The sequence below is a fragment of the Protomyctophum parallelum genome, assembly GCF_964188405.1.
Source record: "Protomyctophum parallelum genome assembly, chromosome: 23".
Classification (NCBI taxonomy): domain Eukaryota; kingdom Metazoa; phylum Chordata; class Actinopteri; order Myctophiformes; family Myctophidae; genus Protomyctophum; species Protomyctophum parallelum.
Window position 1 is genome coordinate 34,987,417 of NC_139715.1, and position 15,492 is coordinate 35,002,908.

Consider the following 15,492-nt stretch of genomic DNA (forward strand, 5'->3'; position numbering starts at 1 on the left):
TTGTATTACTACACATTATGATACGGTTGATGATGCTGCGTTTGGTCGTGTAAATAATGTAAACTATTTTCACATTTTAAGTTGATTTTTCCTTTTTTTCCCTTTATTTTTATTTGTTTATCTTATCTATCTTAATTGTCTATCCATGAATACGTACTCTGCTGTTGTTGCTTGTGTTTGTATTGTAGGTTTTCTGTTTTATGTGTGTGTAAAAAATCTAAAATAAAGTACTGATCATAAAAAAATAAAGAAATGGAAATAAACATATTTATGCATAAAGGCATATTCATGAATATTTATGGATATTTACAGGTCTGCTTTTAAAACAGCGTACACAGGCAGCTAAACACTCAAAGTAACTAAGTACAGTTTTGAGATATTTAAGATTTACTTGAGAATTTCCAATGTCCACTTTTACTAATACAGACTACAGTAACTCCACTATATTTATCTGACAGCTTTAGCTACTTTAGTTACTTTACTACTACAGATAGACTACAGTAACTCTACTATATTTATCTGACAGCTTTAGCTACTATAGTTACTTTACTACTACAGTAACTCCACTATATTTATCTGACAGCTTTAGCTACTATAGTTACTTTGTAGATTGTATTATTATTATTACAAAACATGCATTAACCACTTCAGCCCTATATACATTTCAGCCTATTGAAAATAGCCGATCTAGCCGATCTGCAATTTTCATTTTTTTTAAATACATTTGTAAACTTTAAATGGGACATTCTGCATAATGAGTACCTTCCATTCCTAGAAGACAATAATTCTGCTGCTCTGACTAAACTCAGTCTAATCACTAATCAGCACAACTGATGATATTTATAATTTGATTAATCCGTCCTCAAATCTTCAATTAACAGCTAGGTGTGACTCCTCTGTGTACCACCAGAGGGTACTCAAGCACCACCAGTGGTACCTCTGGCCTACAGGACAGAGGAGAGGAGACAGTGTCAGCCCAGGCAGAGACCCCTCCTGTGACAGCTTGCTTGACATGACTCATATGTCATGTTAACTATAGCTTCCTTACAACAAATGAAATAACATAATGTGGAGGACCACAATCTCTGCATTCACACTGTTAAGCTGCTAAATTGGGCAGTTCATGTCAATGTCTTACTCATTGGAGATGAGAACCTGGCATAATATTTGTAGGAAAGGGAAGGCAAAAAGTAAGTAAGGGCCACTATAGTTCCTCACTCACTCCAGAGGGCCACTATAGTTCCACACTCACTCCAGAGGGCCACTATAGTTCCACACTCACTCCAGAGGGCCACTATAGTTCCACACTCACTCCAGAGGGCCACTATAGTTCCACACTCACTCCAGAGGGCCACGTTGCATATTACTGTCGTAGCAAAAATAGCCGATCTACAAGCTTTTTGTCTCCACCAGGCCGAAGGCAGGGGAGAGAGTATGTTTTGCACTCCGTCCGTCCGTCCGTCCGTCCGTCCGTCCGTCTGTGAACAGCTAATCTCCGGCACCGTTAACCCGGTCGATGCCAAATTTTCCCTGGATGCCAACGATGAACCTCTGCCCTAAAATCTCCAGAACGGCCTGTTATAGCGCCACCAGGAGGCTGCTTTGTACAAAACACGTTTTTGGACAGTACACCTACAGATTTTGTCCAAACATCATGCAAATTGGTACACAGTCCCTCTAGAGCCATTCAACGAAACAGGTCTTTCAGATTTCTCATAATCCACCCTCATTGGCTACGATTGGCTTCTAAACTTTTCAGGAGTAGCCCGCTTTGTACCCGTTTTTGTACAAATCGCGACAACTACTCAACGCAGCGTCCGATTGCGGTTAAACTGTGCATGCATATTCCCACTAGGCTGAGGAAGAAATGCCAGTGTTGTCCATGGGGAGCAAGTTGACCTGGTGACCAGCTACAAATACTTGGGCACTGCATTTGATAGCAAGCTGAAATTCGATGTAAACTGTGATTTGCTGTTTAAGAAAGGCCAACAACACCTCTTTTGTTTGAGGAGGCTCGCCAAATTTCAGGTTGACAAATCTCTAATGAAACTGTTCTACAGTGCATTTATTGGGTCAATTATCTCCTTCTCCATCATTTTCTGGTACGGAAACCTGAACATAAAGGGAAAATAACACCCAACAGATTGTGAGAACGGCCTCAAAAATAGCTGGAGTAAATTTTAGTAGCCTGGATCATGTTTTACCTCTCAAACCCCAGGGGGGTTAAGGGGGTAAATCCTCTTAAACCCCAGGCAGGGGGGTAAAGGGGGTAAATCTGCAACATCGGAGTTGGAACCGGAGTCCAATTGGGTCTCCATTGACCCACTGAGCGCTGTTCAGAGGTGGACAGCCGCTGCCCGCTAACCCTACACATATTTTCTATGTGTACCATGTTCTTTTTTTTTACTGTGTTTTATATGATTTATGGGTCTGCCTGTTATGCTTTGCTCTACAACAAATCGCCCTTCGGGGACAAACAAATAAATTAACCTGAACCTGAACCTAATCACAAATTGTTTGAGCGACAGTTAATTGTCAAGTTTTTATTTTTAAGTCCGAATTTGTGACTTTTGTTCCGGTAAGGGGGTTCGTACTTTGTCTCCACCATCAGTTGTCTTCAGAGGAGGAGGCTGCTCTGTTGGAGGATTCCAGACGAGATGGCAAGTGTAAGTAAGGGCCGCGTGGACAACCAGGGGACTTCCAGACGAGATGGCAGGTGTAAGTAGGGGCCGCGTGGACAACCGGACAGCGAAGTCTGATCATCACACGCACGGAAGGGGACCTTCCGGGCGTGCCTGAGGGAGTGTTAGGGTCAGCCTAACTAGCCCATCTCCTACAGGCAGGGTCACCCTACACACCTGTCCAAATCTGAACCTCTCCCACCCTGTACCGCTGTCGTTCCAGGATACCAGCCATTATTTTCCTTTAAAAGAAAAAAAACAAATACAAAAAGGATTAAAAAACAAGTAAACTTTTTTTTGCTTTTTCTGTTTTGTATGCGTCTATGGAGTTAACGTTACTCTAATAGGGGATTCACACTATGGTCCCGGGTGCGCACTCGGGACCACTTGGCAGATGTTGTGGTAGTGTGAATGATGCGTACCGTTCCCGGGAGCGGATCGCCCAACCGTCCCCGGGACCGCATGGGGGGAGGGTCTCTGGACCGTTGAAGTGTATTCAGATACGGATCGTTCCAATGTGAATGAATGCGTACCTAAAGAAGGAAGTGGACTGTTTTTTTTAAAGAACGTGACACAATCTCTAGTCGACGAGCCAAGCCTCAACAAAAAGAAACACAGCCGCTGCACGACGCGTAACACCAGCGCATTTCTCAACGCCGCCCGTCTCCTGTTGAATCTGCGTATACGCGCAGCACTGCAGTGCACGCTGATCTTATTCTGCGGACTACACGTGGCTCATGGGCTTTGCTTGGCACAGTTTCCAAAGTAAAACAAAATTATAATAATGCTGAAGTAGAATCCATAGCAAACTAATACACTGGAGCACAGAACTGACTGACACAGTGAATAGCAGGCAGGCTGACAGACAGTGAAGTAGTATAACGGCAAAAAGCCAAAGAGGCAATGCAATGCAGTGTGTCTGGATTTATTTGAGACAATGTCGCAGAGTTGATGGTCAGTGTCCGTGCGCGCCAGCCATCAAACAAACCGCCGTCTGGAGGATCAAAGTGTGTTATGCAAGTGTACCCGGGTGCGCTGTTGAATCTCGGGCAATGTGAATCATGGCCATCGGGGACCAGGCAACCGTATTCGGAAACGGTTCCAATGAAACGGATTCAGTCCGTCTCAGTGTGAATCCCCTATTAGTCTAATAGAAGCCCAGGTTGAATGTCAAATCAAAAAAGGTGTTAAGAGGAAATGGCACCCTTTTCACACTGGACTCTTTTATAGCGCCACCTGCAAGGACCCCCAGTTTGACCTGCATATGAGTCTACAGTACATACCCCCATTTAATGGCATTTCTATCTCTGGGACCCCCAATTTATGTTGTAAAATCAAAGTAATTTTACTCAGTGTACAAATGTACATTTGTACACCCCCTGGAACTCCCTCAAGGACCCCTGGGGGTCCCCGGACCCCACTTTGGGAAACACTGTACTAAACGATTAGAAGAAAATGTCAATTGCGATGTTTATAAAATATTATCGGTCTAAATCTATGTTCCATCTGTTCTACATACAGCCAACCAGTTTAAAGGGTTTAAACGGCTTTTTTAGCTTTGCTTTTATGAAAATATCCAAGACCATTATGGTTTATTATGGAAGCCAAGGCTTAATCCATTCTGGGCTATTGGTGTTTTAAGCGTTATGTTATACTGTAGCTATTGAAAAATAGCAGATCTACAACCGTAGATCGTTGTAGGTCTGCTATTTTCTTTTTATCGTAAAAATGTGGCGCAAATCTTTGAATATAATTATATTCTTTCAGAGCCAAAGTTTTTAACTAAAATCTTTGCTTCTGGGGGAGGTCCCTGGAACAACAACATGTTTTCAGATGGGGGTCCACGACCAAATGCAGTTTTTCAGAAAACTGTCATGATTTAGAAGGCATTTGTAGAATCGTCCTCAGGTTAACCAGTATTATGTTGCTATAGTTTGGCCAATTAAAATACTCTTTAAATAATCAATATATTTAACATCTCTTCTTACTGTAGGGATCGACTGTATCAGCGACATGCTTTAGGGTTATTTATGCCTGCTTATATAAATGGTTGTGTGCCATCATGGCTACTGCCCTGAAAATAGCCGATCTACAAAGCTTGTAGATCTGCTATTTTCATGTGCGCAACACTGGCACCCGACTAAGTATAATCATTCTTTAGAGAAAACCAAGACAATTCAAAGAAATAGCCTAAACATACACACCCACAACACCAGAGGGAGTGCAACAAACCATGTGCAACCCAGATTCGGCACAAACAAGGGACTAAATTAATTTCGCTTCTATGCCAAAATGGGGAACGCCCTACCAACAGTCATTAAGACATGCAAATCACTTGACTCCTTCGTAACTGCTCTCAAAGGGCACCTACGGACGGCTGCAATTCGAAACTGGCCCCCGTAAAATTGGAATCTCCCCCTCACTGTACTGTACAGTATATGTTTCTTTTCCCTTTTTACCTCCTTTATGATGATTTCCTGTTTTGACTATATAGTTGTGTATATTCGTACGTCTCTAAATGTTTTGATGAATTGATGGATGTCCTGGGCCACTGGAGGGCCACAGGAGGGCTACTGGAGGGCCACAGGAGGGCCACAGGAGGGCCACTGGAGGGCTACTGGAGGGCCACTGGAGGGCCACTGGAGGGCCACTGGAGGGCCACTGGAGGGCCACAGGAGGGCTACTGGAGGGCCACTGGAGGGCCACTGGAGGGCCACAGGAGGGCCACTGGAGGGCCACTGGAGGGCCACTGGAGGGCCACAGGAGGGCCACAGGAGGGCCACAGGAGGGCCACTGGAGGGCTACTGGAGGGCCACTGGAGGGCTACTGGAGGGCTACTGGAGGGCCACTGGAGGGCCACTGGAGGGCCACTGGAGGGCCACTGGAGGGCCACAGGAGGGCTACTGGAGGGCCACAGGAGGGCCACTGGAGGGCCACTGGAGGGCCACAGGAGGGCCACAGGAGGGCCACAGGAGGGCCACTGGAGGGCCACTGGAGGGCCACAGGAGGGCTACTGGAGGGCCACAGGAGGGCCACTGGAGGGCCACTGGAGGGCCACAGGAGGGCTACTGGAGGGCCACTGGAGGGCCACAGGAGGGCTACTGGAGGGCCACAGGAGGGCCACTGGAGGGCCACAGGAGGGCCACTGGAGGGCCACAGGAGGGCCACTGGAGGGCCACAGGAGGGCCACTGGAGGGCCACTGGAGGGCCACAGGAGGGCTACTGGAGGGCCACAGGAGGGCCACTGGAGGGCCACAGGAGGGCTACTGGAGGGCCACAGGAGGGCCACTGGAGGGCCACTGGAGGGCCACAGGAGGGCCACTGGAGGGCCACTGGAGGGCCACAGGAGGGCCACTGGAGGGCCACTGGAGGGCCACTGGAGGGCCACAGGAGGGCCACAGGAGGGCCACTGGAGGGCCACTGGAGGGCCACTGGAGGGCCACAGGAGGGCCACAGGAGGGCCACAGGAGGGCCACTGGAGGGCCACTGGAGGGCCACTGGAGGGCCACTGGAGGGCTACTGGAGGGCCACAGGAGGGCCACAGGAGGGCCACAGGAGGGCCACTGGAGGGCCACTGGAGGGCCACTGGAGGGCCACTGGAGGGCTACTGGAGGGCCAGCAGCACTAGTTTCCCTGGCCGGAGCGCACAGTGCACTCAGCACTAGTTTGAAAATGTAAATATGAAGTAAATGCTTAAACATGTAGCAAGCCTGTTTTCTCAACTCGCTGATTTCTGATTTCAGCCATATCTCTAAAACTGGTGGGTCAAACTGAACAACCAACATGTCAATTTGAAGCTATGATTGACTGCTTTCATATGACATGAAAAAACAAAAGATATTAAAAAAAAAAAATCAATCAATGACCTTGCCTCGGTCAGAAACGTTCACAAATGTTGAATTCCGAAATTAGGCCGTTAAGAAATCGCCTCTCATGAGTTGTGTCTGCTGCACTGTACAGGATCTTGCTCCAGTGATTTGCATAGCGTCGTCAACACGGTCGTCCTCAAAATCCAAGATATACAGGTCTTCATCATCCTCGACATCTTTGGGTGATGATGAAGACCATTCGTCATCCCAAACCCATGCAAAGAGGATCAAACGAGCTCCCAGCATGCAACAGCCCTTCCCCTCTCTCCCGCTCGGGACCTCGGCCAGGAGCTTGGTCCAGGACGAGCTCTCTGGGTCGAACTTCCACAGATCGTTGAAGAGGCGGTTCGGATGGTAAGTCTGGCCGCCGAATATGTACAGCTCTCCGTTGTAAGCGAAGGCTGAATGTCCCGCGCGTCCTTCAGGCCTCGGGGACACTCCTGTCCGGTCGCCGCTCTCCCAGGTGTTGTTCTGTCCTTCAAGCCTCAGGGACCCTCCCACGTCGCCGCTCTGCCAGGTGTTGTTCTGTCCTTCAGGCCTCGGGGACAATCCCACGTCGCCGCTCTCCCAGGTGTTGTTCTGTCCTTCAAGCCTCAGGGACCCTACCACGTCGCCGCTCTCACAGGTGTTGTTCTGTCCTTCAGGCCTCAGGGACCCTACCACGTCGCCGCTCTCCCAGGTGTTGTTCTGTCCTTCAAGCCTCAGGGACACTCCCATGTCGACGCACTCCCAGGTGTTGTTCTCCGTGTCGAACACTGTGATGTCGTCGTAACAGCTGTAATATTCCTCTTCCTGCGGGCAGCCCCCGAACACATACATCTTTGACCCAATCATGGTGGCAGAATGGTCTTCTAAATGAGGTGTCGGAAGGCCTTTCGTTTCAATTAAAGCCCACTGCATTGGGTTAGGGCTGGTGTCCAACTTGTAGACGCCAGCTCGTGGAATCCAATCGTCCCCCCACTCATGCCACAATCCGTAGACATACATGACCCTCTCCAGGACACAGGCAGAATGGTAACACATCGGGTTTGGACCAACCCCGACAGTCGAAGGCTTGAGCCATTGGTGAGTTTTGACATCAAATTCCCACAGCTGGTTGCAGAAACCCTCCGACATTTCGGTGCTTTTTTTTTGCCCTCCAAACACGTAGACGGTATCTTCTATGAGGACAGCCGTGTGGTACATGCGCTCAGAGGGGAACTCGCCATTTTTGGGGGACACATTTAGTTTCTCCCAGCGGAAAGAGTCTTGGTCCGTGTGCAAGACGTGCACATCCATCATACGTGAGGTGAGTTGGCCCTCCAGTCCCTCCAGTCCTCCAAAGGAGTAGATTCGGTTCCCCACGGAAACCACAGCTTGGCAGAAGGTCTTCAGTGCTCCTACTGACTTCACCCGACTGAACGAATCTCTCACCATCACCACTGTGGCTCGACGTGTTTGGTTAAATCTTGCTCACCAGTATGGCTCGACGTGGTTGGTTAAATCTTGCTCACCAGTATGGCTCGACGTGGTTGGTTAAATCTTGCTCACCACTGTGGCTCAGTGAAGGCTCTTAATGGGATTGGTTCCTGAATATTACTGGGGAAACTCACTTCAAACTGAGTCCTGATAACGTGATAGCACTTTATATTCATATTATGACATCACCACGGAGCTGTCTAATGCCCTAATATGGCGTGGACGTTCGAAAGCTCTTGAAGGTGTCATATACAGGGCTCTCCATATATGGTCATAAAAGGGTCACAGACAAACAGCACAGAATGTGACGTCTACGATGATGAGGGCCCCTCAATAACTCAATGGGTGGATCTTCATACGTAGAGATGACATCATCACTGACATCCCAGGAGTTCGTAATAGAATTAAGGTGTATGAGGGCAACCACTACACAACTTTCAAAGACACAGCACGAGCCATGGGCTTGCTGGAGGACGATGGAGAATGGATCACTGCCATGCAATGCATGAAGTCTCAAGTTATGCATCGTCAAGAAAACTCAGAGAAACCTTTGCTATCATCCTCCAATACTGTCGCCCATCACAGCCCAAACACCTCTTTGAAGAATTCTTCGAAAAGCTCAGTGATGACTTCCTCCGTGCAGAAGCCACTGCACAGAAGTGCCCTACAGATGCAGTAGACAAAGGCATTTATCCACAATCAGGTATTACTTGCAATGGATGATGAGCTCTCACAAATGGTAAATGGTAAATGGTGCATTTATATAGCACCTTTATCCAAGGCGCTTTACATAGATTGTGCATTACATTCACCCATTCACACACACATTCATACACCGATGGCAGCGGAAACCATGCAAGGCACCAACTAGCACATCGGGAGCAATTAGGGGTTCAGTGTCTTGCTCAAGGACACTTCGACAGTAACTCTGGGGGAGCCCGGGTTCGAACTGGCAACCTTACGGTTTCCATCCAGGCACTCTACCCCTGAGCCACCGCCGCCCCACAATGGGGAAGTCGTCTATCCAACTACACGGACATGCCACAGCCAACACCACTAAACTGAGCAGGAAAAGCTGACACACATTTTCAGATCAGAAAAATTCAACACCACAGAACAAGAAGAAATTGTACAGCTGCTTAGTCCTCTACTGAATGTGGAACGGATGGTTTATCAGGCAGTGAATGCACCAAAAGAGGACACCATCACAAGACAATTCACCTTTAAATTAAAGGTCATTGCAGCCAACATTAGAGCACAGAATGGCATTGTGCTGTGTGTTGGCAGCACAGGCTTTGCTGCTCAGAACCTTGAGGGTGGCAGGACAGCTCATTCAAGATTTAAAATGCCAATCCCTATCTTTGAAGACTCCGTCTGTGCCATAAAAGCTGAGTCCTATCCCTGGCTAATCTAATCAAAGAAAGCAGCATAATCATTTGGGACGAGATCTTCAGTGTTAACCGCTTCAATGTAGAGTGTGTGGAAAGAACACTGAGGGACCTGATGCACTCTGACCAACCTTGGGGTGGCAAAACTGTCCTGTTAGGTGGAGACCCTAGGCCGACACTCCCCGTTATCAAGAGAGCAAGCAGAGCCCAAATTGTTAGAGCTTGCATCCAAATGTCTCCACTCTATCCTCTCGTGAAAGAACACAAACTACACTTCAACATGAGGACTGACATAGCTGAGAGGGAGTTCGTTAACTACCTCCTGGACTTGGGGGAAGACAAAATCACACATGGAGATACTGCCATTCAGGTCCACATTCCACCACAGCACTTAGTAAAGGATATGGATACTCTCATTTCATACACCTTTCCTGACCTGCACAATGTCCACAAAGACAACCTTCTTAAAGGCACTGTATACACTCCATTAAACAAGGACATACGCGAAATCAACAACAGGTGCTTGGCTGAGTTCCCTGGAGAAGAGAAAATCTACTTTTCAGCTGACTCAGTTAAAGAGGACAACTACAAGGATTCTCTGCCTATGGAATTCCTCAACTCACTAACACCCTCTGGAATCCCTGACCATAACCTGAAGCTCAAACTAGGAGCTCCTGTCATGCTGCTAAGAAACTTGCAATCAGGTCGCGACCGCACTCTCAAGAACGGCACCAGAATGGTGCTGGTGCAGATGATGGACAAAGTACTTGAGTGTGAGATTGCACTAGGGACAAACAGAGGTGAAAGAATCTTCCTCCCAAGGATCCCGCACTATGACAGAGGTGAGGAGCTTCCCTTCACCTTCATCAGACGACAATTCCCTGTCAGGTTAGCTTTCGCCGTTACCATAAATAAAGGTCAGGGCCAGGAAAATGACAGAGTTGGCATCTACTTGCCTCAGCCTGTGTTCGCACATGGCCAACTGTACACAGCCTTCTCTAGGGGAAAGAAAGCCAGTGCTGTCAAAGTTTTAATAGACAATAATGATGAGGGCAAAACTGACAACATTGTTTACACTGAACTCCATTCATTATCTATAAATCAGACTTCAGACTGCCTATTCTTCTTTTGACAATAACAGAACATGTTGCACACACTTTCACTGCTACTGCTGCTATACAAACACTTTACACTTTATATAATTATTTTATTATTGATGTTGCACACATTTCTACGTGTATAGTATGTCACTTTGCCCTGTGTTTACATAAACCAATATTATTCATTTATTGTGTTGCAGTATTTGCCTGCAGAAACACACTGCCCTCTTGCTTACATATTGGTTTTCACTATTTGTTTTGGTAGACTGCTATACGAACACTTGAAACGGTCTCATTCTTTGTAAGTGTTGTACTTTTGCCTACCTATACTGCCTGTATACGTAAGGACTACTTCCCCTTCATTCTTGAAGATATTCATTCACTCTTGAAGACATTTTTATACTGTTCTTTGAAAACACTGTCTCCCTGCACCTTTACATTGCTCACAATTAATACTGCTAACTACCTCACTGTTACTCACTACTCTTTCATGCTGTGATTTCATGTAAATCACTATTACACCTCTTGATTCCTAAAATAAAAGTGCCTATGAGCCAGAGTTTTAACTAGAACTAAGATGAGAGAACATATTACTCCAGTTTTGGCATCACTGCACTGGCTTCCGGTTGTTTTTAGGATTGATTTTAAAATTATTTTACTTGTCTATAAAGCCCTCAATGGTCTCGCACCTTCCTACCTACATGACTGCTTGCCTAAATATGTCCCAAACCGCCCGCTAAGGTCTTCCACTGCTGGCCTGCTCGCTTTGCCTAAAAAAATGGCAACTAAAAAATACGGGGAAGCAGCTTTTTGCTTCTACGGGCCATCGGCATGGAACAAGCTCCCTCTGTACCTTCGTCAGGCAGGCTCTGTAGACATTTTTAAAGCTCAGCTCAAGACCCACTTCTACAACATTGCCTTTAAGTGATCTTATATTTCTTGTTATTCATGTCCTCACTGTATTGCATTACTGCTTGTTTTTTAATGTCGTTGCCTTGCTTTTCTTTTATGCTTTTCTTTTATTTTATTCTCCATTGTTCTGTAAAGCACTTTGAGCTGCATTTGATGTCATGAAAGGTGCTATACAAATAAAGTTTTATTATTATTATTATGACAAAATATCTTCTGTCCATATTTCCCCAAATTGCGTTGCTCAGCAGTTGCCAGTGTGTGAGGGCTGCGAAGCGGCCCGAACTCTAGATGTGAGGGCCGCACAGCAGCCGGAACTTCTATAATAATAATTAATAACCCATCTCAAATATTAATAATACTAATCATAAGAAGAAGAAGAACAACAATAACAACACCAATAACACTAACAGTACAGTACAGGACTACAGTACAGTAAAGTACAGAACAAAGTACAGTACAGAGGAGAACATTACAGTACAGTGCAATACTAAGGAGTGCAGTACAGTACAAAGGGGTAGAGTACAGCACCCGCTCTTCCCATTTCCCACGCATCGCATGGCGCTAGGATGAGCGGGCCGAAGGCCCGCGAAATTCTAGTATATATAATATAGATATATATATAATATAGATATAATATAATATATAATGCAGGGAAGCTGGAAGTACCCTCACTAAAAACACCGGGACAACAACGCTCCACACGTCCCAAACTCTTCTCCAAAACTATGGAATGAACTTCCCATTGCAGTCAGAACTACAGACTCACTCCAAATCTAAACTATGGAATGAACTTCCCATTGCAGTCAGAACTACAGACTCACTCCCAATCTTCCGCCGTAGTCTGAAAAACCACCTCTCCAGACTCCATCATGGCCCGTAGCACTTGCCCTAACCCCTTAGATAGCACTTTATGTAGACTTAGATTTTATACAGACTTATAGCATGTTACGTAGACAGCACTAGAATGGCATTTTAGTCATAGCACTTTATAGTACATATGTATAGTATAGTATGTATAGTTTCATTATATAGATACTCCACTGTTACGTTCTTAGCTTACGCATGTTTCATGATAACAATTTTTTATGTATGTGATGTATTCCCATGCTTTTTGTTCTTGCTTAATGTAAATCGCTCTGGATTAAGAGCGTCTGCTAAATGCCTGAATTGTAAATTGATTGTGGATGATGACGTTATTATATGATCTAATGATAATGTTTGTATTGGACATACTGGTATTGATAGTGATGGTAATACTGATAGTCATTATCGTTGTGGTACAGGTGATATAAGAACATGTTCTGACATTCCATATGTTGATCCTTCCCATTCCATCCAAATCCTCTTCGACGTCTCCCTTTTGACTGACACCTGTCCATTTGAACTCTAGACGGGCCTGTTGACTGATACCTGTCCATTTAAACTCTAAAGTGCGTGCGTGCGTGCGTGCGTGCGTGCGTGTGTGTGTGTGTGTGTGTGTGTGCGTGGCTCACCTGTTGTTGAACCGTTTGGGGCAAACGTTTCCTATCCGGGGCTCAGGTCAGGCGTCTCGGCCGTAGGCCTTGTCCTCACAGAGGGCCTCCATGCCGAGCACGCCTCGTGGAATAAACGGAGCGAAGCTCTAAACCGCTTGGGTCTCCAGGGGCTCAGAAGCAAGGCTCCTGGCCGGGCACTTACAGGGCTCGGCCTGTCCCCCTTGGAAGGGACCCCCGGGGAATCAGGGACCTCTATCACAAGGGGGCTCCGTTTGGTTGGTAGGGACGGGTAGCCGGCACATCCGATCCCCCCCGCCAGGGCAGGGGGGGACGGCGGACAACAATCTAGCACGCTCGGGGGATGGCCGGGAGCCCTCGTGACAGGAGGGTCCGGCTTCCCCTGATCGAGCGCGCCACGGGCTCGATCGGCCCCCTAAGAGAGACGCCCCCGACGTAGCGGGGGGCGTCCGCCCAGAGGGGACGACAGCGTGCTCAGTCACCCCCGCTCCACTTCTTTTCCCCTGACGGGGACTCTCTGGTGGAGCAGGCATGGGGTTGTGAGGGTCCATACGGCCGAAGTTACAGTTCACCCACCCGCACAAGGCGGGTTCCCGTGCGGTACTGACGACGGGCGAGGGCCGGAGCCCAGACAGACGCCCGCCGGCCAAGCACAGCCCGGGCGGGCCGGAGCCCTAGATTGGTGGTATATTCCCCTCCCAACGGAGGAGCCTTTCTCCAATCGGGTTACGAGCGTAAGGCGCCCCTGCAGAGCCCAAAGGGTTGCAGTGGACGTTAGGTCCCCGCACTGCCCTCTAAGAGGGTGCGCCACAAACGTTGCCTGCGATCCGAAGACCCTAGCAAACATGCGGACTTCATGCGGGTTGACACCGTGCTCTTCCCCCCGACCGAAACGAGGCCAACTGCCGATGGAACAAGGCGGACGCCCCCGCACCGACCCCCACGCAGGCCCATGGGTCCCCCACCCGCCATGGCGGGCAGGCGGATCCATGGACGGCATGCCGGATCAAGCAACGAGAGCGCCCCTCGCGTCCATCGACAACCCTTACGGGCACAGTTCGGAAATACCACCAAGAGGGAGCAGAAAGCCCCGCTCCGCACCCAAAGAGCACGGGTCGGGGAACTGCTTAAGGGGCCTTGAGCCCACGCGGGCCGGGCAAAGAGTGGTTGTATTCGGCACAGGCGGGCTCGGCCAGCTCGGCAGCCACATCCAACCAGGGAAATTGTCTGACTACGTTGCTTCCCGTAAGGGATGGCAATGAAGGTCAAATAATTTAGGCACAAGAAGTTTGAGGTGACCTCATGGATAGGAGGACACCTCGGACAGGCAGGGGTTATCTTAGCATACGCCACAAACTCCGGGGGACAGACTGTACTGTACATTATGTGTCACATGTCGTTATAGGTGAACCATACTGTAGGTGAGCAATGTATCTATTTATAATGCAATCACAGTTGCGACCGCAATGTATCTATTTATAATGCAATCACAGTTGCGACCGCAAATATTCTGCCTTGTGAGGCACTTTGGTAGAATGAGAATTGTTTTTAAATGTTCTATTTAAATAAATAAATGTATGATTTGATTTGATGTTATGCTTAGCTGTGATTGGACCTCACTCACCCGCTCCGGGTGACCAGACACTGACGGAGGCCCAGCTTCCTGAAGATGTCCACCACGGTCTCCATGGGCGTGTGGTCCGTGACCATGAAGGGGCTGAGGTTCAGGACGCAGCTTCAGGGGCTGAGGGTCCGAGGCGGGCAGCGCCGGCCCGTCCTCCGTGAAATACACCACGGAGCTGCTCACCACGCCCTCCTGCTTCTGACGGGCGTTCTCTGCAGAGAGGAGGAGAACCGTGTCAGATGGGTTTGGGACCAAACGCATCTTTTTTAACCCATTTTGGGGGCGGGAACCCCTTTTGGTGTTTTAAGCATTATGTTATACTGTAGCTATTGAAAAAAAGCAGATCTACAACCTCGTAGCATGGCACAGAGTGCCGCACTACGAGCTTGTAGGGCATTAACCAAACGTGATTTTTGATAGTCGACTCGACTACCATCAAAATCGATTTCTAGTCGATTAGTCGGCGGTAAAATATGATATTTATTCCATCCAATCAAGCATTAAAACATCGCGTTCTGAAACAGCCAGCGAGTGAAGCAAAACAGAGCCGGTGAATGCACTCAATGCAGGCCGTGTGGAATAGTACTAAGAGAGTGGCGACACCTATGGGCTATAGTTCCAAACATTGGAACTGTATCCCATTGAGATAGAATGAGCACTTCCGCATTCCATTGTTACAGTGGGAGTCAACGCGAGTGTCGCCACTCTTACTAGATTACGCTGAATGCCGCTCTGGTTGGCCGAAATTAGCTCAGCTGTTTCAAGTCAAAGTTGCAAGTCCACAATGACTCACGGATGGACGCGTTGTGAGCTTGTAGATCTGCTATTTTTGATGCGCAAGACCGTTCTACGGACTAGCATAGCATGTTACGTTAATGTTTTGGAGTGGAGACTGAAGCGGGGAGGAGGCGAAGGAATGAACCTTGCGATGTTTTTCATACAACCATAAATGTTCAACAACAAGTTA